The 27,810-nt window shown below is 42.4% G+C and overlaps 1 long non-coding RNA gene and 1 other non-coding gene across 2 annotated transcripts; one reads left to right on the top strand and one right to left on the bottom strand.

Annotated features, from left to right (window-relative positions):
- The first annotated feature begins 4,170 nt into the window (after positions 1–4,170).
- Positions 4,171–4,277, top strand: LOC112853078 (U6 spliceosomal RNA). The gene has a single exon (XR_003222886.1). It is a non-coding gene; the product is annotated as a U6 spliceosomal RNA (small nuclear RNA).
- A 13,224-nt stretch (positions 4,278–17,501) lies between these two features.
- On the bottom strand, positions 17,502–25,760 carry LOC147583834 (uncharacterized). The gene is made up of 3 exons (XR_015243466.1): positions 25,664–25,760; positions 25,438–25,569; positions 17,502–17,644 (listed from the first exon to the last, which is right to left on the bottom strand). It is a non-coding gene; the product is annotated as an uncharacterized LOC147583834 (long non-coding RNA).
- Positions 25,761–27,810: the final 2,050 nt, after the last annotated feature.

The raw sequence follows: 27,810 nt of genomic DNA, 5'->3' as shown, positions 1-27,810 counted from the left end.
CAAAAATAAATAAACTTAAAAAGAAAACAACAACAAAGGAGAGGGGGTACAATGGCACATCTGTGATGTCAAAAAGACACCCTTGCCAAGATAGGGGTTATAAAGTTATAAAGGCAATTCTAGAAAGATGTGGTGTTGCAAAGACAACCACAGAGGGGCGCCTGGGTGGCTCAGTCAGGGCTCCCGTCTCGATGATCTCTTGGTTGGTTGTGCAATCTAGCCCCATGTTGGGCTCTGTGTTGAGTGTGGAGCCTGGTTAAGATTCTCTCTCTCCCTCTGCTGCTCCCCTACTCTCTCTCTCTCTCTCTCAAAAAATAAAATAAAAACAAAAATAAAAAAGCCTAAAAAAAAAAAAAAAAAAAAAAAAAAGACGACCATGGATTCATAGTCCTGCATCCACAACTATAAAATCCCCAAACAGAAAAATCTTCATAAACTCCTTCAGCAGCCCAAATGGACTGAACTCATGTGAATGTGTTTATGATTTTTACTTATTCCCTAGCTCAAATATTCCTATAATAGGGATGTTAGTATGCTTGATTAATGGGTGCTGTTCCAGAAGCCTGTGGTATGTGGTGGTAACATATGTATAATATATACTGTATGAGTCCCCTTTAATTTTTTTTTTTCAACGTTTATTTATTCTTGGGACAGAGAGAGACAGGGCATGAACGGGGGAGGGGCAGAGAGAGAGGGAGACACAGAATCGGAAACAGGCTCCAGGCTCCGAGCCATCAGCCCAGAGCCTGACGCGGGGCTCGAACTCACGGACCGCGAGATCGTGACCTGGCTGAAGTCGGACGCTTAACCGACTGCGCCACCCAGGCGCCCCTGAGTCCCCTTTAATATGATGTGATATATATGGTACGAGTCTGCTTTATTACTCACACAAAACCACTGCTGATTCTTCTGGCCACCAAATCTGTGGAGGCTTTTCCTGACACCAATAAGCAATTCTCAGCCACCAGCAAGGAGTCATCAGAGTCCCCTTCCCCCACCCCCCGGAGTCACCTCATAGAACAAAGATGCTGCTGGTGTTTTATTTTAGGAATTTACTAGAGTTTACAAGCCCTGTGTTGGGGGTGAGGTCAGATATATAGAGATAGATATCTAGATATCTGTCTATATCTCTATCTATCTATCTATTACCAGTGTAAATACTGGATTCCAAAACATATTTGACTTCTAGGGTTTGGGATCAGGGATTGTGGAGTTGTATGAGAGAGTGGGATGTAAATCCAGACCCTTCACAAGAGGTGGGACGTACAAAGTGGTGATGGCCCACCCACACCATCCCAGGGGCAGGACCCTTTGGAGGAGGGTTTCCTGGCTGAGGGTTCTCAGACTTTTCAAGTGCAGTTTCCAACCTCTCTGCGAAGAGTCAAGGCTCTTCTCATCCCTCTCTTGCTTCCCTCAGTCTCTGACCCTCTGCTACCCAGGATGGGTGTGGGTCTGAAGACACTGAGCAGAGACCCTGCACCCTCCCACCTCCCCACCAGCAGCGTTGTGGGATGAATTTCCAGTGATGGAAGCTGAGTGGAAAGCCTGAAGCCTTGCAGCAGCTTCCCGTGTGTGTGTGTGTGTGTGTGTGTGTGTGTGTGCTGGGAGCAGTATGGTGAGGAAGGAGCAGAGATGGGTCACAGAGCATTTTTGAAAATGATGTTCAGAATACTTAACGTGAGAGCTACCCTGTTAACAATATCACAAGTGCACAACACTCTGCCTTGTCAGCTACAGGCATAATGTTGTACAGGGGAAGTCTAGAACATCTTCGTCTTGCATTACAGACCCTCTGCCCCCACTGAATGTGAACAATTACCCGGTTGCCCCTGGGGTCAGATTTCTACGAATCTGACGACTTTAGATACCACATACCCAGAAAATCTTCGGTATTTGTCTTACAGTCTGTGTCTGTCTTACTTCACTTAGTATAATGTCTTCCAGGTTCATCTGTGTTGCTGCAAGGGGCAGGGTTTCCTTTTCTTTTTAAAAAATTGTTAACTTTTTTTTTTTTTTTTTTGAGAGTCAGAGCACAAGTATGGAGGGGCAGAGAGAGAGGGAGACACAGAATCCGAAGCAGACTCCAGGCTCCGAGCTGTCAGTTCAGCGCAGAGCCCGACACGAGACTTGTACCCACAAACGATGAGATCATGACCTGAGCCCAAGTCAGATGCTTAGCCAGTGGAGCCACCCAGGTGCCCCTCCTTCTCTTTTAGGGCTGAATGGTATATCCCACGATATGGCTACACCACATTTTCATTATCTGTCAGGAGTCATTTAGGTTGTTCCCAGATCTTGGCCATTGTGAATGATGCTTCAGTGAACATGAGAGTGTAGATATTTCTTGGGGAATCCTGATTTCAACTCTCTTGGATATATACCAGGAAGTGGAATTGCTGGGTCATACAGAGTGTGCGTTTTTAGACTCACACAGAGCTGAGTTCAAGCCCTCATTCTGCCAGTGCTACCTAAGCTGTGCACCCTTGTGCAAGTGCATTGACCTCTCTGTGCCTAGTGTGTCTTCAACTGTAAAATTGGAAAACATTTTGTGTCTCATGGGCATTTGGGAGCATCCAGTCAGCGAATGGGTTTAATAGCATAGTGCCTTGTACTTCACTCAAAATATGGAAGCTATTATCAGTTGGGTCACAGAGAGACGATATCAAAGGTCCCAGGTGCATCAGGCAAAGAGAAGGTTTGGGGAAGTGAGTTCCAGGTGGGCAGGGCAGCATATACAAAAGCCAGAGGTAGGAGAGTGACCACAACAGTGTGAAACGGGGGGAAGGGATTAGACCATACCAGCTCGAGGATGCCAGCCAGTTTTATCCTGAGCATAATGGAGTGTTAGGAATACAAGAGGTCAGATTAGCTTTTTGACTAGATCTCTGTGGCAGGGATGTCAAATTACAATGAAAAGCAGAGAGTAGAGGCAAGGAGGCCCATGGGATTACTCGGCCGAGAGAGTAATGGGATGAAGTGTTAGGTCTGAAGATGGAGAGGGAGTGTGTGCATATAAGAGAGAGACAGAAAGGAACAGGAGTTGCCAAAGCTTTGAATATGGGCGAGAGGGAGGAGGAAGAGAAGCCAAGACTTGTGGCTCGTGCAACTAAGAGGTATTTAGGGATTTGGGGACCCTGGAAACTCATAGGTCACTTTGGGATGAATGGAATTTCCACGTGCCTCTGAGGTGGCCATGTGGGAATATTAAGTTGGTTCTGCGGCTATGCAAGCTCTTTGGCTAGGATGGAGATTTAAGAGTTGTTGGTATATTTATATAAAGGATGTTCGGGGCAAGGATGAGATGTCTTTTTTTTTTTTTTAAATTTTTTTTTTCCAACGTTTTTATTTATTTTTGGGACAGAGAGAGACAGAGCATGAACGGGGGAGGGGCAGAGAGAGAGGGAGACACAGAATCGGAAACAGGCTCCAGGCTCCGAGCCATCAGCCCAGAGCCTGACGCGGGGCTCGAACTCACGGACCGCGAGATCGTGACCTGGCTGAAGTCAGACGCTCAACCGACTGCGCCACCCAGGCGCCCCGGATGAGATGTCTTAGAATAACAAGTGTAGAGGTAACAGAAAAGAGGGTCTCAGATCAAGCACTGAGGAACTTCAATATGTAATGGTTCAGTAGGTGGTCAGATGTGCACAAAAGCCTGTGAGAGGAGCAGCCAGACAAGAAAGAGGAAAGTCAAGATCCCAAGGAATGTGCTTCAAAGGAGGAAGTTGTGCTCAATGATATCTGATAGTGTAAAAAGTCCGTTAAGATGAGAACCAAAAATATCCTCCAGAGTTTGAATCATCAAAATCATGAGTGGTTAACTCTTCTCAGGGGCATAAATGAATGAATCAAGTTGCATCAGAGTGGCTTGAGAAATTAGTGACAAGCTAAGACTTTGAGATGGCCTCTACAGGCAACTTCTTTTAAAGAAGTAAGTTTTTGGGGCACCTGGGTGGCTCAATCGGTTAAGTGCCTGACTTTAGCTCAGGTCATGATCTCACGGTTTGTGGGTTTGAGCCCCGCGTCGGGCTCTGTGCTGACAGCTCAGAGCCTGAAGCCTGCTTCGGATTCTGTGTCTCCTTCTCTTTCTGCCCCTCCCCTGCTCATGCTCTGTCTCTCTCTGTCTCAAAAGTAAATAAACATTAAAAAATTTAAAGGAGTAAGTATTTGGAGCTCACTTTGGCAGCATAGACACTAAAACTGGAAGGATACAGAGAAGACTGGCATGCAACCTGTGTAAGGGTGATGTGCAAATTCGAGAAGCATTCCATAATAGAAGAAAGAGTATTTGGGAATAATTTCAGATTTCAAGAAAAGTTACCTGAATAAAAAGGGTAGAAAGAACAACCACATACCCTTCATCCAGATGCATCCGTTGTTAACATTTTGTCCCATTTTCTTCACCATTCGCTCCCCCCCGGCCCCTATACGAGAATATAAACTGTAAGTATTTATTTAAGGTGAGTCAGACAAGAACAAGATTATTAAGAAACAAACCCAGAGGAAACCAAAACCCCAAAGGCTGGGGCAGTTCTAGGAAATTCCAAATGTGGTGTGAGTGGATTCAAGAAATAGGAGGAAGTTTTGGGGGTATTTATCAAGGTGATTACTTAGAAAGAAACACAAGAGGGTGAGGGGATTGGACAAAATGGAGGAAGAGGAGTGGGAGATAGAGGTTTCCAGTTATGGAATGAATAAATTGTGGGGATGAAAAGCACAGCATAAAGAATATTGTCGATGTTGTTGTGATAGCATTGCATGCTGACAGGGGGTGGCTGCACTTGTGCTGAGCAAAGTGTAAGACACAGACTTATTGCATCACTATGTTGTGCATCTGAAACTAGTGTAACATTGGATGTCAACTATACTCAAGAAAGAGAAAGAGAAAAAGAAAGGAGAAAGAAAGAAGGAAGGAAGGAAGGAAGGAAAGAAGGAAGAAGAAAGGAAGGAAGGAAGGAAGAAAGAAGAAAGAAAGAAGAAGAAAGGAAGGAAGGAAAGAGAAAGAAGGAAAGAGAGAAAGAAAGAGAGAAAGAAAGAAAGAAAGAAAGAAGGAAGGGAGGAAGAAAGAAGAAGAAAGGAAGGAAAGAGAGAAGGAAGGAAGAAAGGAAGAAGAAAGAAGAAAGGAAGGAAGGAAAGAGAAATAAAGAAGGAAAGAAGGAAAGAGAAGGAAAGAAGGTAAGAAAGAAAGAAAGAAGGAAGGGAGGAAGAAAGAAGAAGGAAGGAAGGAAGAAAGGCAGAAGAAAGAAGAAAGGAAGGAAGGAAAGAGAAAGAAAGGAAAGAAAGAAGGAAAGAAGGAAAGAAAGAAAGAAGAAGGAAAGAAAGACACACATGGAAACTAGCTGGGTTAGCCCTACCTTCTCTTCTGATCCACATACTGAGCAAACCCAATGATATAATTTATCCTTAGGCTACATCAGTGGATGTAACTTATCACTCCTCTCCTGAGTCAAGTTATAGCAAATAGAACAGGCAGGAGAATTGTTTTTTTTTTTTTTTTTTAAGTTTATTTATTTATTTTTAAGTAGCCTCTATTCCCAACGCAGGACTCAAAACTTATGACACCCTGAGATCAAGAGTTGCAATGCTCCGCTGTCTGAGACCACAGGTGCCCCAGGAGAATTGTAATTTTCAAACTCAAAGCTGAACAGACAACTAAGAATCACGGGGCATGAGACCAAAAAAATCAACGCTATGAGAGACATACCCCGAACTCCACATCAGCAGAAAAGAACCAACACCTAAAGATTCAGAGCTAAGAGAACAAACAAAAGACTCCAGAATTAGTCTAAATCATTTCCCTAGAAAGGCTTTAGCAAATTTTTGATTTGATATTTAAATACATGACTAATAAAATCTATAAGAACACTCCCTCAGATCAAGTAAAACCCTCCATTATCAATCTTTCAGGGAGATATTAAAGCTTAAAGATTACACATTGTTGCTGATTAAAGTTAGGCTGTTAAGACTTACCAGAGTGAGATGGGACAACACCTTTTCATTCGCTCATTTATTTACTCAACAAATACTTACTGGAGGTTTTTAATCTGTCAGCATGTTTCTAGGTACTGGGGACACAGGGTAAGGAAGAGAGGCTGGGGTTCTGCTTATATTCTAGATCAGGAGTCGGCAGCCCATCACCTGTTTCTGCAAGTGAAGCCTTATTGGTACATGGCCATGAATGAGCATTTGTTTATGTATCGTGAATAGTTGCTCTCATGGCCCAGCAGTGGAGTTGAGCAGCTGTGACGGAGGCCATATGGCCCATGAAACCTAAAATATTCATTGTCTGGACCTTTACAGAAAATACTACTCATCTCCCTTCTAAATAACCCCTAAGTATAATAATTCAAGATGGTACAAATGCTGTATTAGAGTTCTGCAGAGAAACAGAACCCATGGGATAAGCATGTATGTGTAGAGAGATTTATTTTGAGGAGATGGTTCACACAACTCAGGTGCCGCCCTGAAGGCATTCTTGGGGCAGAATTCCTTCTACCTCTGGGGAACTTCAGTCTTTTTCCCTGAAGGACATCAACTGATTGGATGAGGCCCAACCACATTACGGGGGGCAATATGCTTTGTTCAAAATCTGCTACTAATTTAAACATGAGTCATCTAAAAGAATACCTTCACAGCAAAATTTAGACTGATGTGTGGCCAAATATCTGGGGACTGTGGCTTAGCCAAGTTGACATACAAAATTAACCATTACAAATGTTGTGAAAGAAATATGTGGGAGATGTTCTAGACAATGGGGGGGGGTCTATTTTTTAAATTTTTATTTATTTATTTTGAGAGGCAGAGAGTGTGGACAGGAGAGGGGCAGAGAGAAGGAGAGAGAGAATCCCAAGCAGGCTCCGTGCTGTCAGTGCAGAGCCCAACGCCGGGCTTGATCCCATGAGCCATGAGATTATGACCTGAACTGAAACCAAGTGTCAGACACTTAACCAACTGAGCACCCCAGGCAGCCCTGGTGGGGGCGTGTCTATTTTTAAGTGGTGGTCATGGATATCTTCTCTTAGACGGTAGCACATGTGGTGAAATTAGAATGCTGACAAAAATCCAGCCCCAAGGATATCTGGGAGGAAGACATTCCAGACAGAGGGCAGAGCAGGTGCAAACGGCCCTGAGGTGAGAGTAGTCCAGGTCTGTTTGCACCCCAGGGAGGACCAGTGTGGTTAGAGGGGAGTAGTGAGGCAGACAGTGGTAGGGAATGAGGTTAGAGAAATTATGAAGGCCTCCCGTGCACATTTGGGGATTGGACATTTTTCTGTCTTCAGGATAAAGTCAGTGGAAGATTTTAAGCTATGATTGTGGTGTAGAAATTGGAAGGAGGAACGTGACTGGGAAGCTGGCAGAGGCCTCTAGGGTTGGCTTGGGCGAGGATGGGAATTGTGGAGCCAGATACAAGTGGAGAAGCGTAGGCTGCACTGACTGGGATTTGGTGCTAATTCAGTGACCTCGAGTGGCTTTCTATTAATCACTACCCAAAACCCCCAGCTATTCACACTGACTCATCAGATCCTGCCCAATGTGCTCCTGTTACCTCCTGCATCTCACCGTCCACCTGCCCCTTCTGTTCCCGCCACAGTGGGCTTCCTAGCTGTTCCTGCGCACGTCAGGCACAGTCCTGCCTCAGGGCCTTTGCTCTGGCTGTTCCTTCTGCCTGGAAGTCTCCTCTCCCAGGTCTTCCCATGTAGATTCTTGGTCACCATTCAGTGCTCAGATCCAAAGCCATCTCCTTACCTGACATTCCATTAAAAAGAGCACCCCTGGCCAATTCACTATTTATCATCGACCTTGTTTTATTTTGCTATCCAACACGGCATAATAAATCCCCCAAAGTTAGTGGCACAAAACAACAACCATTTTATTACACTCCTGGCTTCAGTGAGTCAACAGTCATGGCAGGGTGTAGTGGAAATGACTGATTTTCCTGTCTACAGTGCCTGTGGCTCAACTGGGAAGATTCAAATGGTTGGAGATGACTTAAATAACCTTGAGTTGGTTATTAAGAATCCTCTGGATGCTTGTCAAAGTTCACTCGGGACTCTCAAACCATGCACATACCCTCGTCTTTCCTTAAAATTTTTTAAATGTTTATTTCTGAGAGAGAGAGAGCGAGAGAGACAGAGAGAGAGAGAGAGAGAGAGAGATCGGGGGAGAGGCAGAGAGGGAGAGGGAGACACAGAATCCAAAGCAGGCTCTAGGCTCTGAGCTGTCGGCACAGTCTGACACGGGACCCTGAATCCACCAACCGTGAGATCATGACCTGAGCCCAAGTTGGTTGATTAACCACCTGAGCCACCAAGGCGCCCCTACACTTGTCCTTTCTATGTGGCTTGGGCTTCTCGCAGCATGGCAGGCTCACATGGTGGCTGGATTCCAAGAGGCAGGGAGTGCAGAAATGGAGGCTGCCAGGACGATTCAACACTATACCTGAGAGTCACTTGTGTCATCTGCCATTCTTTCCTTAGAGCCCACCCAAATTTAAGGAGGTAGAGAAAATGACTTTGGAGGTGCAAGTTCCAACTGCATAAAGGCCCATTGGAATGGGAGATGTTAGGACACTCATCTTTGGAACACACCATCTGCCACACCACTTTGATGGCTTATTAGGAGGATTTAATTAAATGATGCAACTTTAGCAACCAGAGAGAAGGCTTCCTGTTTCGGGAAATGGTAGAGTCCGGTATGTAGGATGAGGTGCAGATGACAGAGACCCAGCTTTGATTTGCCAAAGTGTGAGCTCCATGATAGCAAAAGTTTGAAATTTACTGATGAATCCCAGGTATTGAGAAAAGTGCCCGACACATTAGGCAATCAGCAAACATGGGTGGGTAAGGAGGAAACGTACAAAATTGAGCATTTCAGGGCACCGCCATGGGGGAAAAGCAAAAAGGAGGCTCTCAGCACTTGGTCAGGCTTCATAGGATCCATAGAAGTCTTACAATCTTAAGAATGCCCCCCAAGAGGGAAGAGGAATTGTGCAGTGGGTACATCCTTGGGAAGGTCTGAGAGCCTCAGAATCCCTAGTAGTGCTGACTGGTGAAGCCATCTCCCTCCTGCAGCCAATCAATAAAGACTGAAAGACACGAGCCATTCTTCAAATCTGAAGACAGCAATGCAAGACTTCAAGGAACATGAAAAATCAAGAAAATGAGACACTGCCAACGAAACACAATGTTTCAGTAATTAACCCAAGGAAACTTAACTATGATGAGGGGGATGTAAGAGGGTAGAGTTATTTTATGCGGTTGAAATTAAGCTGTAATCAGCTTTAAAAAGACTGTTTTAACTATGGGGTGTTTTACATAAGCCTCGTGTCCACAGAACAAAAACTGACAGTAGATACAAAAAAGATAAAGAGAAAAGAATCAAAGCATATCGCTATGGAAAATCGTCAAATCAAAAAGGAGGGCAGCAAGAAAGAACGAAAGGAACAAAGGAGTTACAAACATCCAGAAAACAATTGATAAGATGGCAATAGGATGTCCTTACCTACCAGTAGTTACTTCAACTGTGAATGGATTAAATTCTCCAATCAAAAGACATAGAGTGGAGGGGCACTGAGGTGGCTCAGTCGGTCAAGCATCTGAATCTTGATTTTGGCTCATGTCAGGGTACATTGAACCCTGTGTTAGGGTCTGCACTGAGCATGGAGTCTACTTGAGATTCTCTCTTTCTTTCTCTGCCCCCTCCCCTGCTTGCACGGTTTCTCTCTCTCCATCTCAAAAAACAAAAAAAAAAAAACAAAAAAAAAACAAAAAAAAAAAACAACAACATTGAGTGGATGAATGGATTTTAAAAAAAGCCCAAGACACAACTATATGTTGCCTACAGGAGGCACACATCAGCCTTAAGAACACGAAAAGGCTCAAAGTGAAGGGATAGAGGAAGACATTCCATACCAATGGAAGCCAAAAGACAGCAGGGGCAACTACGCTTTTATCAGACAAAATAGACTTTAAATAAAAACTGTAACAAGAGACAAGTTCATTATATAACGATAAAGGAGTCACTTCATCAAGAGGATATAACATATATGTACCTCCAGCACTGGAACACAAGGATATGTTATGCAAACATCAGAAAATCTGAAGAGAGACATAAACAGTCATGTAATAATAATAGAGGACTTTAATACCCCACTTCAATGGTGGGTAGATTAGCCAGGCAAAAAACCCAATAAGGAAACATTGGACTTGAACTGTACTTTAGGCTGAACAGACCTAACAGGATAGAGGACATTTCATCCAACACCAGCTGAATACACATCTTTTGGTACACATGGGACACTCCCTGGGATAGATCATATGTTAGGCTACAAAACAAATTTAAGAAGATTGGAACCAAATCAACTATCTTCTCTAACCACAGTGATATGAAACCAGAAATCAGTAACAGGAAAGAAAGGGAAATATTCGTGAATATGTGGAAATTAATCAATACACTCCTGAACAATCAACGGGGCAAAGAAGAAATCGAAAGGGAAATTAAAACACATCACAGAGCCAATGAAGATGGGAATATTATATACCCAAACTTATGGAATGTAGCAAAGCAGTTGGGTAAGTTAGAAGAAATAGAAGAAATGGATAAGTTAGAAGAAATTCCTAGAAATCTACAACCTGCTGAGATTAAATCATGAAGAAATAGAAAATCTGAACAGACAAATGACTAGTAAGGAAATTTAACCAATAATCAAAAGTCCCCCAACAAACGAAAGTCCAGGACCAGATGGCTTAACTGGTTAATTCTTCCATACACTTAAACAAAAATTAGTATCAGTCTCCCTCAAACTCTTCCAAATAACAAAAGAGGGGAGAACTCTCCCAAATTCATTTTATGAGGCCAGTATTTCCTGGATACTAAAGCTGGACAAGGACATAACAAGTGATCAAAACAGTACGGTACTGGCATTAAAGCAGACACAAATCAGTGGAACACAATAGAGAGCCCATAAATAGACCTGCGCATATGGGCAATTAATTTATGACAAATGAAGCAAGAGTATATGATGGGAAAATAACCATCTTTTCAACAACTGATTTTGGGACAACTGGGTGGCCATGTGCGAAGGAATGAAACTAGACCCCTATCTTACACCACACACAAAAATTAACTCAAAATGGATTAAAGACTTGAATGTAAGACCTGAAACCATAAAACCTCTAGAAGAAAACAGTAAGCTCCTTGACGTAGATCTTGGTGATGATTTTTTGGAACCAACTTCAAAAGCAAAGACAAACATGAACAAACATGACCAAGCCAAACCAAAAAACTTCTCTGCACAGCAAAGGAAACCATCAACCAAGTGAAAAGGCAACCCACTGAATGGAAGAAAATATTTGCAAGCCATTTATCTGATAAAGAGTTAGTCTTCAAAATATATAAGGGACTCACACAACCCTATAGCAAACAAACAAACAACAAACAAACAACAACCACAGCAACAACAAAAACAAATAATCCAAAGAAAAAAATGGGCAAAGGACCCAAGTAAACTTTTCCAAAGAAGAGATACAAATGGCCAACAGGTACATGAAAAGGTGCTCAACATCACTCAGCATCAGGGAAATGGAAATCAAAACCATAATAGATGTTACTTCATACCTGGTAGAAAGGCTTTTATCAAAAAAACTCCCAAAATAACAATTGTTGGCAAGGAAGCGGAGAAAAGGGAACCCATAGGCACTGTTGGTGGGAATGTAAATTGGTGCAGCCATTGTGGTAAATGATATAGGGTTTCTCAAAAAAATAAAAAATAGAACTACTTTATGATCCAGCAATCTCACTTCCTGGTATGTATCTGAAGAAAACAAAATCAGTGCCTTGAAGAGATATTGGCACTCTTGTGTTAATTGTAGCATTACTCACAATAGGCAAGATGTGGAAATCACCTAAGTGTTCACTGTTAGATGTGTGGATAAAGAAAATGTGTTACATTAACAACTCAGGCAACAACAGATGTTGGCAAGGATGCGGACAAAGAGGATCTCTTTTGCACTGTTGGTGGAAATGCAACCTGGTGCAGCCACTCTAGGAAATAGTCTGGAGGTTCCTCAAAATATTAAAAATAGAACTACCCTACAACCCAGCAATTGCACTACTAGGTATTTATCCAAGGGATACGTGTATGCTATTTCGAAGGGACACATGCACCCCAATGTTTATAGCAGCACTGTCAACAATAGCCAAAGTATGGAGGGAGCCCAAATGTCCATCGATGGATGAATGCATAAAGAAGATGTGGTGTATATATACAATGGAGCATTACTCGGCAATCAAAAAGAATGAAAGCTTGCCATTTGCAACTACGTGGATGGAACTAGAGGGTATTATGCTAAGCAAAATTAGTCAGAGAAAGACAAATATCATAGGACTTCACTCACGAGGACTTTAAGATACAAAACAGATAAACATAGGGAAAGGGAAGCAAAAATAATATAAAAACAGGGAGGGGGACAAAACAGAAGAGACTCATAAATATGGAGAACAAACAGAGGGTTACTGGAGGGGTTGTGGGAGGGGGGATGGGCTAAATGGGTAAGGGGCATTAAGGAATCTACTCCTGAAATCATTGTTGCACTAGATGCTAACTAATTGGATGTAAATTAAAAAAAATAAATAAATAAAAATAAAAAATAAATAAAATAGAAACTATTAAAAAAAGAAAATGTGTTATATATATACTTCTTTTATTATAAATAGAATGCTATTATATATGGAATTATATATTATGATATTTATGTTGTATATATTATTTATATATGATATATAAATGGATATATTTATAAATATATAAATATAATATCATTTAATGAAATATGTGATTAATATGTTAATATGTATGAATTATATAATTATAGATTAATTGGTATTGATAAATGGATATTAATATGTTATGTTGATAATACAATGATATTATATACATATATATTTTTCTTTTTAAAAATATAATTTATTGTCAAGTTAGCTATCATACACTATATACAGTGTGCTCTTGGTTTTGGGGGTAGATTCCTGTGATTCATCGCTTACATACAACACCCAGTGCTCATCCCAACAAGTGCCCTCCTCAATGCCCATCACCCATTCCCTCTCCCCCACCTCCCCATCAACCCTCAGTTTGTTCTCTGTATTTAAGAGTGCGTTACGGGTTTGCCTCCCTCTCTGTTTGAAACTATTTTTTTCCCCTTCCCTTCCCCCATGGTCTTCTGTTAAGTTTCTCAAATTCCACATATGGGTGAAAACATATGATATCTGTCTTTCTCTGACCGACTTATTTCACTTAGCATTAATGCCCTCCAGTTCCATCCATGTTGTTGTAAATGGCAGGATTTCATTCTTTCTTATTGCCAAGTAGTATTCCATTGTATATATAAACCACATCTTCTTTATCTGTTCGTCAGCGGATGGACATTTGGGCTCTTTCCATAATTTGGCTATTGTTGAAAGAGCTGCTATAAACATTGAGGTACAAGTGCCCCTATGAATCAGCACTCCTGTGTCCTTTGGATAAATTCCTAGTAGTACAATTGCTGGGTTGTAGGGTAGTTCTATTTTTAATTTTTTGAGGAACCTCCATACTGTTTTCCAGAGTGGATGCACCAGTTTATATTCCCACCAACAGTGCAAGAGGGTTCCCCTTTCTCCTCATCCTCAATAACATCTGTTATTTCCTGAGTTGTTAATTTTAGCCACTCTGGCCAGTGTGAGGTGGTATTTCAATGTGGTTTTGATTTGTATTTCCCTGATGAGGAGTGACGTTGAGCATCTTTTCATGTGTCTGTTGGCCGTCTGGATGTCTTCTTTGGAAAAGTGTCTATTCATGTCTTCTGCCCATTTCTTCACTGGATTATTTGGTTTTCAGGTGTTGAGTTTGGTAAGTTCTTTATAGATTTTGGATACTAACCCTTTACCCAATATGTCATTTGCAAATATCTTCTTCTGTTCTGTCGCTTGCCTTTTAGTTTTGTTGATTGTTCCCTTTGCTGTGCAGAAGCTTTTTATCTTCATGAGGTCCCAATAGTTCATTTTTGCTTTTATTTCTCTTGCCTTTGGAGACGTGTCAAGTAAGAAGTTGCTGTGGCTGAGGTCGAAGAGGTTGTTACCTGTTTTCTCCTGCAGGATTTTGATGGTTTCCTGTTAATGTTTATTTATTTTTTTTGGGGGGGGGGTGAGGGACAGAGAGAGAGAGGGAGACAGAATCTGAAGCAGGCTCTAGGCTCTGAGCTGTCAGCACAGAGCCAGATGTGGGGCTCAAGTGCATGAACCGTGAGATCATGATCTGAGTCGAATTCAGATGCTTAACCAACTGAGCCACTCAGGTGTTCCTATATTTTTATATATTAGTATTGTTGAGCCATAAAACAGTAGAAATCCTGCCATTTACTACAATGTGCATGAACCTGAAGTAAAATAAACCAGACAAAGACAAATACTGTATGATATTACTTATAAGTAGAATCAGGAAAAGAAAGGTCAAATTTATAGTAACAGAGTAGGACCATGGTTACCAGGGTCTGGAGGGTGAAGAAAATGGGGAGATATTGGCCAAAGGGTACCAACTTTCCCTTATAAGATGAACAAGTTCGGACACCTGGGTAGCTCAGTGGGTTAAGCGTATGATTCTTGGTTTTAGCTCAGGTCATGATCTCATGGCTTGTGAGTTTGAGCCCTGCATCAGGCTCTGCACTGATCGTATAGAACCTGCTTGGGGTTATGTCTCTCTCTCTTTGCCCCTCGCCCCCTCAAAATAAATAAACTTGAAAAGAAGGATGAACAAATTCTGTGGATCTGATGTACAGCACGGTAACTATATTTTATTGTATAATTGAAATTTGTTGAAAGTAAATTTTAAGCCTTCTCACCACACATCACAAAAAGGTAACTACGTATAATGACTTTATTGTTAACTGACTTTATTGTGGTAATTCTTTCACAATGTATAGTTATGTCAACTCATCACGTTTTACACTTTATTTTATTATATTTTTATATATTTTTTTATTTTTGAGAGAGAGAGAGAGAGTGAGCGCCAGTGGGGAAGGGGCAGAGAGAGAGGGAGACACAGAACCCGAAGCAGGCTCCAGGTTCTGAGCTGTCAGTACAGAGCCGGATGCGGGGCTCAAACTCACGCAAACCGTGAGATCATGACCTGAGTGGAAGTCAGATGCTCAACTGACTGAGCCACCCAGGCGCCCCATGTTGTACACTTTAAATATATGCAATTGTATTTATCAGTTATACCTCAATAAAGCTGGGGGTGGTGGTGGTGAGTCCCTTTAAACATAGTTACTCATTTGGACATTAGGCATTTCATGCTGCCTGCCTCCATTTCAGCTTCCCTCCCTGAAAAGGTGATTAGGAATGTGGGGGATGGAGTGAGGTTTGAATATCCTCGTGGCAGTGGGGCACAGGTGGCCCTTAGTTAATACATTTGGTATGCTTTCATCTAGAATATTTCCTGCAACCATTCTCTCTTGTATGATGTTTGCTTCTTGGTTCTTCGTGCTATCTATAGCACGATGCACTTGACTTGTTTTTGCCATGGAAAATATCAGAATTATAAATATTTTTAGTTGTATAGGTAAAAAGCCATATTTTGGTGCTTAAAAAATTTCTGGTCAGAAGTATTTGCATGCTGCATACTGTTTATTGTATCTTATGAAATGGAAACTTGATGTTAATTCCTGATCTCAGAATCATGTACTTGGATGTGACCACAGGCACTGATTCTACAGACACTATCACTTTAACTGTTATTTGGGATTATCTAAACTTGTTTAAAAGGAAAGAAAGGAGTCAGCCGCTATTTTGGAGATCACCCTGATGATGAATTTTACTTTTTGAATTTTTTCTTATTTGGGGGGAAAAACAGTTTCAGAATATGCTGCTATTGATAACTACTCACAAACCCATTTATGATCAAAGATGTAGCAGAAAACAAATTTTTTTTTTGTTCTGGTCAGCATTGTCTGTCTAGGTAAATATATTGATTTCCAATATAATGGAATTTTAAAAAATGTAAATCATTGTAAATATAAATGTAAATAATTTGTGAAATGTAAATAAATGTAAAATAATTTATTCTTTTAAGATACATGCTCCCCTTAATGAGATTCAAAAGAAGTCAGATGTGAGGGATGTGTACCGATGCAGAGACAGGTATGAAGTTCCTGTAATCTACATCATGTCTGTTTCAATGGGGCTTTGAGAACCAACTGAAACCATATCATTTTCCATCATAAGGGCAAGCAAAACTATAAAAAAAGGCAACTAAATCTTGGTCCAGAAACAGATAACTACCAGGGCGCTTGGGTGGTTCTTCAGCTCATGGTTTTGGTTCAGGTCATGATCTAAGGGTTCATGAGGGCGAGCCCCACGTCGGGCTCTGTGCTGACATTGGGGAGTCTGCTTGGGATTCTCTCTCTCTCTCTCTCTCTCTCTCTCTCTCTGTGCCCCTCCCCCGATCATGCACGGGCGTTCTCCCTGTCTGTCTTAAAATCAATAAATAAACATTAAAAAGGTAAAGAAAAGGATAACTACCCACTGACAGCCCCCTCCATCCCAAACCTCAGGACTCTTCTTTCCTTGGGACCACATAAAGGGTGATTGTGGTACTCTCTTAAAAAAAATATATATATATATGTGTGTGTGTGTGTTGAGTAAATAAATGTGCTGAATCTTGGCTGTGCCTTGTGGGGAGGGAGAGGCTGGAAAGGAGCAAGGGGGCTGAGGAGAGAGAGCGGACCGGGGCACAGACCTGTGAGTGACGGGGTCACTTCGGAATTGGATTCTCTAGACCCAGCTGCCCCAGCAGGTACCACTTGGATCACAGAGCAACCACCCCAACAAACCCTTTTTTAATTCCTGACTCTTACAATTTTAAGCAAAATAAAGCCAGTACTTTTTTGGGGCAGCTTGCTGCCCCATTCCAGCCAAAACGGTGGTGATGGGGTATCATTCTGATTCTAGCAACAAAGCAGCTGAGGCTAGCGCTTGAAGTAATTTACCTAAGGAGGGGGGCTTAGGGCTTGTACCCAGACAGTTGAATTTCCAGGCTTATTATTGTGCTTACCCCAAACCTAGACTAATGGTTCTCAACTGGGGATGACTCTGCCCGCCCCCCCATCCCCCTGCCAGGGACACCAGGCAATGTCTACAGAGATGTATGGTTATCACATGGTGGGGGGGAAACTCCTGGCATCAGGTGGGTGTGGGCAGGGATGCTGCTCAACACCTCGAAGTGCCCAGGATGCCTCCACCATGGAGAACCACCCAGCTCCAAGTGTCAATAGCACTGAGTCTGGGAAAGCCTTCTCTAGATCTCAGAGTCTGGTTATTCTGCTTACGAGATGCTCTGTATCACGCATTGGCTGCCTGCAGGTCTGGAGTAAAGATCCCTTCCTGAAGTGTAGCACCCAGCTCCAGGAAGGCTGTCCTAGTCAGCTTGAGCTGATGTAATAAAATACTACAGACTCAGGGAGGGGGCGGTGTAGACAACAGACCTTTATTTTCTCACAGTTCTGGAGGCTGGGAAGGCCCAGCAGGGTCAGGTTCTGTCAACAACTCTCCTCCTGGCTGGCAAACAGCTGCGTCCTGCTTGCTGTGTCCTTACATGGTAGTGGGCGGGGGGCTGGGGAGAGAGAGAGAAAGAGAGAGAGACAGAGAGGTGAGGAGGGGAGGGGCAGAAAGAGGGAGAGAGAGAGAATCCCAAGCAGATTCTGCACTCTCTGCATGGAGCCCTATGTGGGGCTCTAACCCCCCAACCGTGAGATCATAACCAGAGCCAAAACCACGATTCCGACGTTCAACAGACTGAGCCACCCAGGTGGCCTCATCGATCACTTTTGACACCCTATGTGTGGGTTTTTCCCCCCACACTGGCCAATTCTCTGACCCCAGCTGGGCATCCTATGATTCAATCCCCCCACCATCTATCTGGAGTTAGTGGGAGATCCCACCAGTTAAGGGCTCGGTCCCACCAGACTGCCTGCCCCCCCCCCCTCCCGCTTCAGGTGCCAACCATGTCTGGGTCTCTGACCAACCGGCTGTGAGTAGCAGGTTTCCACAACTCCTCGGGTTGATAATTTGCAATCCCAAACTCACAGAACTCAGGAAAACAGTCTAGATTGATTACCTGTTTGATATAAGAGGATACAAGTCAGCAACGGCCAGATGGAAGAGACACATGGGGCCAAGTTTGGAGAGGGGTCGGGCCTCTGCGCCCTGTCCAGACAGACACCCTGCCCTCCGAAAACACCTTCGGGTCAGAGCTTTCGTTATGTAGGCACGGTTGATTAAATCATTGGCCATTAGTGCTGAGCTCAATTTCCAGTCCCTCTTCCCACGTAGGCCATGAGGGGGTGGGGCTGAAAGTTCGAACCCTCTAAATTACTTTCGTTCCGTGGCAACCAGCTCCCCCATCCTTTGGGGCTTTCCAAAAGTCACTTCGTTAACACAAACTCAGGCACAGTTGAGTTTAAAAAGGGGCTTGTTATGAATAATGAAAGGAGATTACAGGATTTTAGGAGCTAGGAGCTCTGTGTCAGGGACTGGAGACAAGACCAAATATATATATTATTATATTTATAATATTATAAATATATATAACTATATAAATATATATTTTTATTTATATATAGTATATATAATATATACTATAAATAAATAAAAATATATATTATATGCAATATCACCTTCCAACGGCCCCATCTCCGAATACCATTACATTGGGGCATAAGACCTCAACTTGAGAAATTTGGGGGACACATTCCATCTATAACATGGGTACCCCACCCCCCCAGTTGGTGCTTCAGCTAAGTTCTTACCTGGCTGTTCTACTAGCCTATGACTCCCCGTGGTTTTTACTTCTGGTGTTTATGATTTCCCTCTCAGTGGACTCTCCATTTTATTTCTTGTGCAGGAGGATAGTTTGGGGACTACTTGGCTTCCAATTCGTTAGAAGAAAAAGACTTTTTTAAGTTTATTTATTTATTTTGAGAGACAGGGGAGGGGCAGAGAGAGAGGGAAAGAGAGACAGAATCCCAAGCAGGCTCTGCTCTGTCAGCCTGGAGCCCAATGGGGGCTTGATCCCATGAACTGTGAGATCATGACCTGAGCCAAAGTTAGACACTTAGCTGACAGCCACCCAGGCACCCCAGAAGAAAAAGATTTTAAACGCAAGCAATTTCAGAAAATTGGTGAGCACCTGTGAGATGAATTATGTTAATTATGAAACCCAAATCCCAGGGCTTTAATTTATTTTTATTTCTTTATTTATTTTTAAGTAGGCTTCACATCCAACGTGGGGCTTGAGCTCACAACCTGAGCTGAGATCAAGAGTTGGACGCTTAACAACAACAAACAACAACAACAACAAAGAGTTGGACTCTTAACTGACTGAGCCACCCAGGCACCCCCAAATCACAGGGTTTTTAATGGACATAGAATTTACATAATTACAAGCATACCATTGCAATGATATTGACCGACGCTTTTATCTCGGTAACCCACATTCCTTCCAAGATTCGGACCATTTCCATCACTCCAGAAATGTCCTATGTGTCCTTCCCAAGTCAACACAACAGGGTTGTAACCATTGTTGTGTTGTTGTAACCATTGTTCTGACACTCATTACGATGCATAAAATTGTTCCTGAACGTCTGATATGTAGAAGTATATAGAGTGTGTTTGTTGGTGTCTGGCATCTTTCACTCAAAATAAGGTTTCTGAAGTTCAGCCATGTTCTGTGTATCAGCAGTTCATTCCTTCTTCGTTGTTGAGTAACATTTCATTGTACAAATGGAGCTCAGTTTGCTTATCCTGTTGGAAAAGAAACAACGACCCTGAATGGAGTCATTTGCTCCCACGATGGCAAGCCAAGACATCATGGCAGCCTCAACCTCCCCAAAACGTGATTTTTGAACAGTCAACCTGAAAGGTCCTGATCAGTGCTAATGAGGTAATGCATGAACTAAGATCCCTTCTATTTCCTCTTCCTCTTCTGTAGAATGAATGGGGCTTAGCCTGAAACTTTTTTTTTTTTTTTTAGAGAAAGAGACCACAAAGAAGAAGGGCAGAGGGAGAGAGAGAGTCTCAAGCAGGGCTGGATCCCACGACTGTGAGATCATGACCTGAACAGAAACCAAGAGACCAAGAGTTAGACACTTAACGGACTGAGTCACCAAGGTGCCCCTGAAACAATCTTTTCTTTTGTTTGGTAATAACTTCTTTGCTCCACTCTCTCGCTCAGAAAAACTTTGTTTTATACCGTTCCATAGAGTGCCATTTTCTGGAAGGGATGCTCCCGAACTGATGGATTGTTAAATTTATTCCATTGAATTTTTGTTCTTTAGAAATCTGTTCCCTAGTTGACGGACATTTGGGTTGTTTCCCGGTTTTGCTTATTATGAATAATGCGGCTACAAACAGCACTGGGCACCTGTCGGTTAACACATGTTCATCGTTATCAGGGAAACACCTAGAAGTGAACTGATTAGTTACAGTGTTGGTACACATTTAATTTTACAAGGCTCTTACCATACATATATTTTTAAATAGCAATATAAAAATCAAAATAGAAACAGAAACTTGAAAACACATATGTGTGTTTGCACATCAGTTACAAAACGTGGTACCCATATGTTACCATTTTTATGCAACCACATAATAATTCAATACATCTCGCTAAAAAAAATTTTTTTTAATCTTGTAAAATGTACCTAATTTTAACATCTTAATCGTGTTAAAGTGTGCAGTGCAAAGGCATTAGGTACATTCACATTGTTGTGTGACCATTCTCCATTACTCATCTGCAGGACTGTTTTTTTAAAATTTTATTTTTTATTTTTTAAAATTTACATCCAAATTAGTTAACATATAGTGCAACAATGATTTTAGGAGTAGATTCCTTAATGCCTCTGACCCATTTAGTCCATCCCCCCTCCCACAACCCCTCCAGTAACCCTCAGTTTGTTCTCCATATTTATGAGTCTCTTCTGTTTTGTCCCCCTCCCTGTTTTTATATTATTTTTGCTTCCCTTCCCTTGTGTTCATCTGTTCTGTCTTTTTTTTTAAATTTTTTTTAACGTTTATTTATTTTTGAGACAGAGAGAGGTAGAGCATGAACGGGAGAGAGAGGGAGACACAGAATCTGAAACAGGCTCCAGGCTCTGAGCTGTCAGCACAGAGCCCGACGCGGGGCTTGAACCCACGAACTACGAGATTGTGACCTGAGCTGAAGTCGGACGCTTAGCTGACTGAGCCACCCAGGCACCCCTGTTCTGTGTCTTAAAGTTCTCATATGAGTGAGGTCATATGATATTTGTCTTTCTCTGACTGACTAATTTCGCTTAGCATAATCCCCTCCAGTTCCATCCATGTAGTTGCAAATGGCAAGATTTCATTCTTTTTGATTGCCGAGTAATACTCCATTGTATATACAGACCACAACTTCTTTATCCATTCATCCGTCAATGGACATTTGGGCTCTTTCCATACTTTGGCTATTGCCGATAGGGCTGCTATAAACATTGGGGTGCATGTGTCCCTTCAAAACAGCACACCCGTATCCCTTGGATAAATGCCTAGTAGTGCAATTGGTGGGTCATAAGGTAGTTCTATTTTTAGTTTTTTGAGGAACCTCCATACTGTTTTCCAGAGTGGCTGCACCAGTTTGCATTCCCACCGCAGGACTGTTTTAATTCTGCCCCCCTTCGCATTTATATTTCTTTTTCTGGTAGCATGAACTTTCTGGGAATGACCTAGAAACTGTGAAAGCCTGAAAGTGATTTTGAACAGCTTTTCTTCTTTTTGAGTGTTTTTTTGGAACTCTCTCTTTTTTCCTTTTCAACATTTCTCTGTAAGTTTATCTCCCTCTTTCTCTTTTTTTAAGTAGGCTTCACGCCCAGTGCAGAGCCCAACGCGGGGCATGAACTCAAGACCTTGGGGTCAAGACCCGACCAGAGATCAAGAGTTAGATGCTTAACCGACTGAGCCACCCAGGCACCCCCAGAACTCTAACATATTCTGTCCATTTGTTGTTTTTTCTCTTTCACCTGTCCTATCTCTGATTCAGATGTTCTGGAGAAAATTGAACACGTGTTGTAACTATTCCAGGTTTGTGAGACATACCTGGAAGGGGGCTGTTTCTCAGCATCATCTCAAAAGCTTTAAATAACACTGAGCCTTAGGACCATCTGAGACTGACTGCATTGGAATTTCTAGATGTGAGGCCCAATAATATGTATTTTAACAATATTGGTATATGGTAGGCAGAATTGAAGACTAACCCCAATGACCCCTGCCCTTATATAACTTCCTTCCCTGTGAAAAGGACAGGATATCACTTCCATGATTATGTTATACAGCAAAAGGGATTTTGCAGGTTTTGCTTAGTTGACTCTGAGTTAATCAAAAGAGATTATTCGGGTGGGCCTGGGCTTTTTATACAAACTCTTCTTTTTTAAAAATTTTTAAAATGTGTATTTATTTTTGAGAGAAAGAAAGAGTGTGAGCGGGGGAGGGGCAGAGAGAGAAGGAGACACAGAATCCAAAGCAGGCTCCAGGATTCAAGCTGTCAGCACAGAGCCCAATGTGGGGCTTGAACCCACAAACTGTGAGATCATGACCTGAGCCAAAGTTGGATGCTTAACTGACTGAGCCACCCCAGGCGCCCCTACACAAACTCTAACTCTGGATCTAGAAGTCAGAGGTGGAGAACGTTAGAGGCCAGAGATTCACAACTGGAGAAGGAGTCAGCCTGTCCTTGCTGGCTTTGAAGATGGAGGGAATCCTGTGGCAAGAGCCTGCGCACATCTTCGAGCTGAGAGTGACTCCTGGCCAATAATAAGTGAGAAAGTGGAGACCTCAATCCTCCAACTGCAAGGAACTAAATTGTGCCAACAACACAAATGAACTTGGACATGATTCTTCTCTAGTCCAGCCTCCAGGTGAGAACACAGCTTGTAAACACCTCCATTGTGAAACGCTGAGCACAGAATCCCACGGAGCCTTGTCTGGACTGTCCCTTCTAGGGACACCATGAGTTAATAAATGAGTGTTGTTTTAAACCACTAAGTTTGTGGCAATTCATTACATAGCTCTAGGTGACTAATAAACCTACTTATTTCTATGTGGTGAACCTGTTGATTGGGGTCACTTGTCCTGAGAATTTTACACTGTGTGGATGTAGCACATTTTGTCTGTCCATTCATCAATTGATGGGCGTTGGATTATTTCCACTTTTTGGTTATTATGAACAATCTGCTACAGACATCTGTATGAAAGCATTAATCAGTTTCATATTAGCAAACTCACTTCAGATATTCTTTGGCTGACTATATAAGTTATGTTTCCTGAATTTGAACCTGCCCTACTATCTTACCAATTCCTTCCTTAATGAATGAACTGAATAAACTCTTTGGCGCATGCTCATTTTATTTGCATAAAGACTGTGCTTTATATTTTTTGAACTTCACTAAAGGCCAGAGGTTTTCTGTAGCCTTTGGCTAACGACTAGGGCTATCCTTCTGGGTTCCTGTAATTGCTTCCTCCTCTGGCCTGTGAGAGCTGTGGCTAGCCCTGGGGATCTACATCTTTCCTGGCGGGTTCCCCTGACCCTCTCTACATTGTTGAACATGGTCCCTTTACCGATCACAGTGAGTGTGCTATTTGTTTTCAGGCTGGACCTGACTGATACTGTAGAGGCAGGGAGCATTATGGGATATAGTTCCCTGTATCCCCGGCAGATACATAGTAGTACATAGCAGGTCCTCCTTAGACTTTGTAGAATGAAGAAACCAAAGGGCACATTCAAGCGCTCAAGTTGCAGGTTCTTAAAGGTTTCTTATGTATCTGCTGCTATGAATTGGCAATGTTGATTAACTGTAGGTTAAGAAATCCCTATACCTTTCTGTTTCAGAAAATTGCTTACTGCAAGGAGCAACCCCTCACCATATGACATAGATAAGACTCACAGATGTCCCCCTCATTTATCTGTAGTAAGGCCAGACACAGACCCTCCAAACCCTCGTTCTTTGCCTCAGAAGTGCTCAGCTGAACTGCTTGTCCCTGCTGATCCATTGAAACACAATGCTTGTTAACCAAACTTTGGTTAAGCTCCTCTAGAGTAAAACTTCCTCTGATCCAATATCCCCTTTCACTGCCTTTTCATCCCACCTTCCCAGTGCTAGAAAGCTCAGTTCTTTCTAGCATTGTTTATTCCTTTCTACAAAAGAAAAAAAAAATTCCCCCTTAAATCTTGAGATGCTTGAAGACTTTATACTCATGGTGTTCTCTTCTTGCAACAGTCCCCCTGACCAATTTCATTTATCTTTCCCTGCCCCCTTGTAAGACTCCTTTTGAATAAAGTCTCTCCTTACTGAGTCTGGATTTGCTTTTTATTGGACAGAGTAATGGCCGGACATACATGGTGCAGGGGAGGAAACAATTGCTCTACCCTGTTTTGGGGAATTATTACTAGTAGTTTTAATTATATACGTTAGTTGGAATTCTTATCTCTTAGAAATCTTACTTTCTTAGTGAAAACTAAAAAGCAAGCAGTTATGAACTGTTATATACCAACATCTTATAGATTGGCAAATTCATGAATATACTATTTCATTATTTCTAGAAGCATCTATTTTCCACAATTTTCAACGTGGCACAAGACATGTTTACTAACAGACTCCAAAATTGTTTCATTTAAATAGGAAGCCAAAAGCAGGTACTGATTTGTAAATAATCTAGATATTCAATTAATACCCATCATTTCACTTAAAAATTTTTTAAAATGTTTATTTATTTTTGAAGGAGAGAGAAACAGAGCATGAACAGGGGAGGAGCAGAGAGAGAGGGAGACACAGAATCCAAAGCAGGCTTCAGGCTCCAAGCTGCCAGCACAGAGCCTGACATGGGGCTTGAACTCACAAGCCATGAGATCATGACCTGAGCCAAAGTTGGATGCTCAGCCATGCTTAGCCGACTGAGCCACCCAGGCACCCCAATCATTCCACTTTTAACTTGGTAGAACTGTAAGATTTAAAGGTACCAAAAACATTTTGGAAACTATTTTAAAGTGGCACACTTTAGGGGTGCTTGGGTGGCTCAGTTGGTTGAGTGTCTGACTTTGGCTCAGGTCATGATCTCACTATTTGTGTGTTTGAGCCCCCCCATCGGGCTCTGCTGACAGCTTCCAGGGCCTGGAGTCTGCGTCAGATTCTGTGTCTCCCTCTCTCTCTCTCTGGCCCTCCCCCACTCATGCTTTTTTTTTTTCTCTCTCTCTCTCTCAAAAATTAATAAACATTAAAAAAATTTCAAGTACACACACTTATTAAACATAATCATTGTTGAAAAGTTCATTTATAAACTTTCATCTCACATTTCTTTAATTCAGTTGTTCTTAACAATTATGTTTAGATGACTTACCGAAACTTCATTAAACATTGAACAAAGCTGGGGCTGCGGGCTGGCTCAGTTGGTGGAGCATGTGACTCTTGATCTCTGCATCCTGAATTTGGGCCCCACGTTGAGTGTGGAGATGAGTTAAATGAATAAAAACTTAAAACAAAATTAAACAAAGTTAACCATCATCTCAAGTTATTTTTCTTGCTGACAATTTTTGTTACGTATCTATATTAAGCAAGCATCAAACCTTATAGGGTTGGAGCCCTCCCAGGGCCTTATGAAAGGCTATCTGCATATGAGGAGGAGGGTGTGGATGTTATGTGTGTTTTCAGTTTGTGTTTGAGCCTGGGAGTCCAGATGGCAGTTCAAGCTAAAGAAAGCCCAGGCATGTCTGGGCTTGTCTCCAGAGTCACGGAGCACCATCTATCTAGGCCTATTTGCATAAAAATAATGAAGAGCCCTTCCAGTATAGAGGTGATTTTAAGGGAGAAAAGAACCATACAACTGGAATGTGATCTTGGGGTAGGAGAAAAGAAGTGTCTGCTCCAGATCTGCCAGCATGGATTTTTGCCTTCTCTGGGGTCTTGTGTGATCCCAATGGGGAACAGGTGGAGAGTGAAAAAAGAAATTAACGGATCAGTTTTTGCTAAGGCTGAACAAGCCTGCCACCTTCTCCGAGAACCCAGTGTTGTGGGGGAGGTCTCACTGTCTGATAGCTTTAAGCCTCAGGGGCTTTAGTTAAAGGTCTTAATGCCTCTGGACCTTGATGTGCTCACCAAGAAACTGATAGTGTCACAGGTGCATTTCGGTCCCCGAACACATGCCAAACCCCCAGATGCAAAGAAATGCAGAATGTGGGACTCTGGTGTCTTGCATCATACCGAAGGATGTGGTTGCCCCAAGGGGGGAAATCTGAGCTATCTTTGTTCAAATAGTTTCATTTAGGTCCTAGGGCTGATGAGATCTGGGGGAAATTCAGGTTAGACGCCCAAACTGGCATGGTCTTTGAGTCAGTATTTGGTGAATTTGAAAAAGATACAGTTTTTCCTTCTCAGATTGACAGACTCTCTGGCTTTTGTCATCCTCCGTCCAAAGGGGCACACAGAGAATGTTGAAATCCGGGACTCCTGGCTGGCTCGGCTGGTGGAGCACATGACTGGATCTCGGGATTGGGAGTTCAAGGCCCACGTTGGGTGTAGAGATTTTACTTAGAAACAAAATGTTGACAACCACCATCACCACCACCACCACAGAGAATGCTGGAGTCATCATGACTTCCAAATGTGGATGGGCCTCAGCCAATCAGTTAAAACCTGAGTGGAACAGAAAGATGGAGGAAAAAGAAATTCCTCCTGCATGACTGCCTTTGAGCCTGGATGTTTTTGTTCATGCCTTCATACTCAAACAGGAAGCCTGGTTCTTTGGATGGGTGTGAGCCTGTGGGACTTTGGACTATTTTATACCATTGATACTCCGTGGTCTCCAGCTTGCCCACTGCAGCTCTTAAGACTTGTGCAACGCCACGATTACGTAAGCTAATTCCTCATAATAAATCTCTCCCTCTATTTTTGTGCATCCCATTGATTCTGTTTCTCTGAAGAATGGTTACTAATGCAACCACTAATCTATTTTCTGTCTCTACGTGTTTTTCTATCATGGATATTTCATAGAAACAGAATCCCATAAAATGGAATCACAAAGTAGAGTCATTTTGCGTCTTACTTCTCTCAGTGTGGTCTTTCTAAGGTTCATTCATGGTGTAACATGTATCAGTGCTTCATTCCTTAACTGCCAAATAATATTCCATCATATCAACGCCACATTTGTTTATCCATTCGTCTGTTGATGGACATTTGGGTTGTTTCAACTTGGGGCTATTTTGAATAATGTTGTAGTGAACATCTGTGTACAAGCTTTGTGAGGATGTAGGCTTTTATTTCTGTTGGGTACATACCTAGGAGTGAAACTGTAGGTCATGTGGCAGCTCTATGTTACTTTTTGAGGAATGGCTGGGCAGTTTTCCCCGGATGCTAACCCGTTTTAGAATCCCACCAGCGATGTATGAAGGTTCCTTTGTCAGTCAAGGTCAGGGTTCTCCAGAGAAAGAGCCAACAGGAGATACACATCTGTAAAGAGGTAGAGTATGGGGAATTGGCTCACAAGTGTACGCCCCCCGATCTGCCACTTGTGCCCATGCTCGAGGCCGAAGAGAGCTTGGTGAGTTGGCGTAACTCGAGTCCAAGTGGTTCGAGTCCAAGAACCAGGGGAGCTGATGGACATCACAGTCCGAGGGCAGGAGACCAATGTCCCAGCTCAGTGTCCTAGCTCCCCTTCTTTGCTTTCAGTCTATTCAGGCCCTTGGTGGGTTGGATGAGGCCCACCCTCATCAGGGAG

This window comes from Puma concolor, chromosome A2 (genome assembly GCF_028749965.1).
Source record: "Puma concolor isolate L17-30 chromosome A2, mPumCon1.1.hap2, whole genome shotgun sequence".
In the NCBI taxonomy this organism is placed as follows: domain Eukaryota; kingdom Metazoa; phylum Chordata; class Mammalia; order Carnivora; family Felidae; genus Puma; species Puma concolor.
The sequence above is the reverse complement of the archived record's forward strand: the minus strand, read 5'-3'. Positions and strand labels throughout refer to the sequence as shown.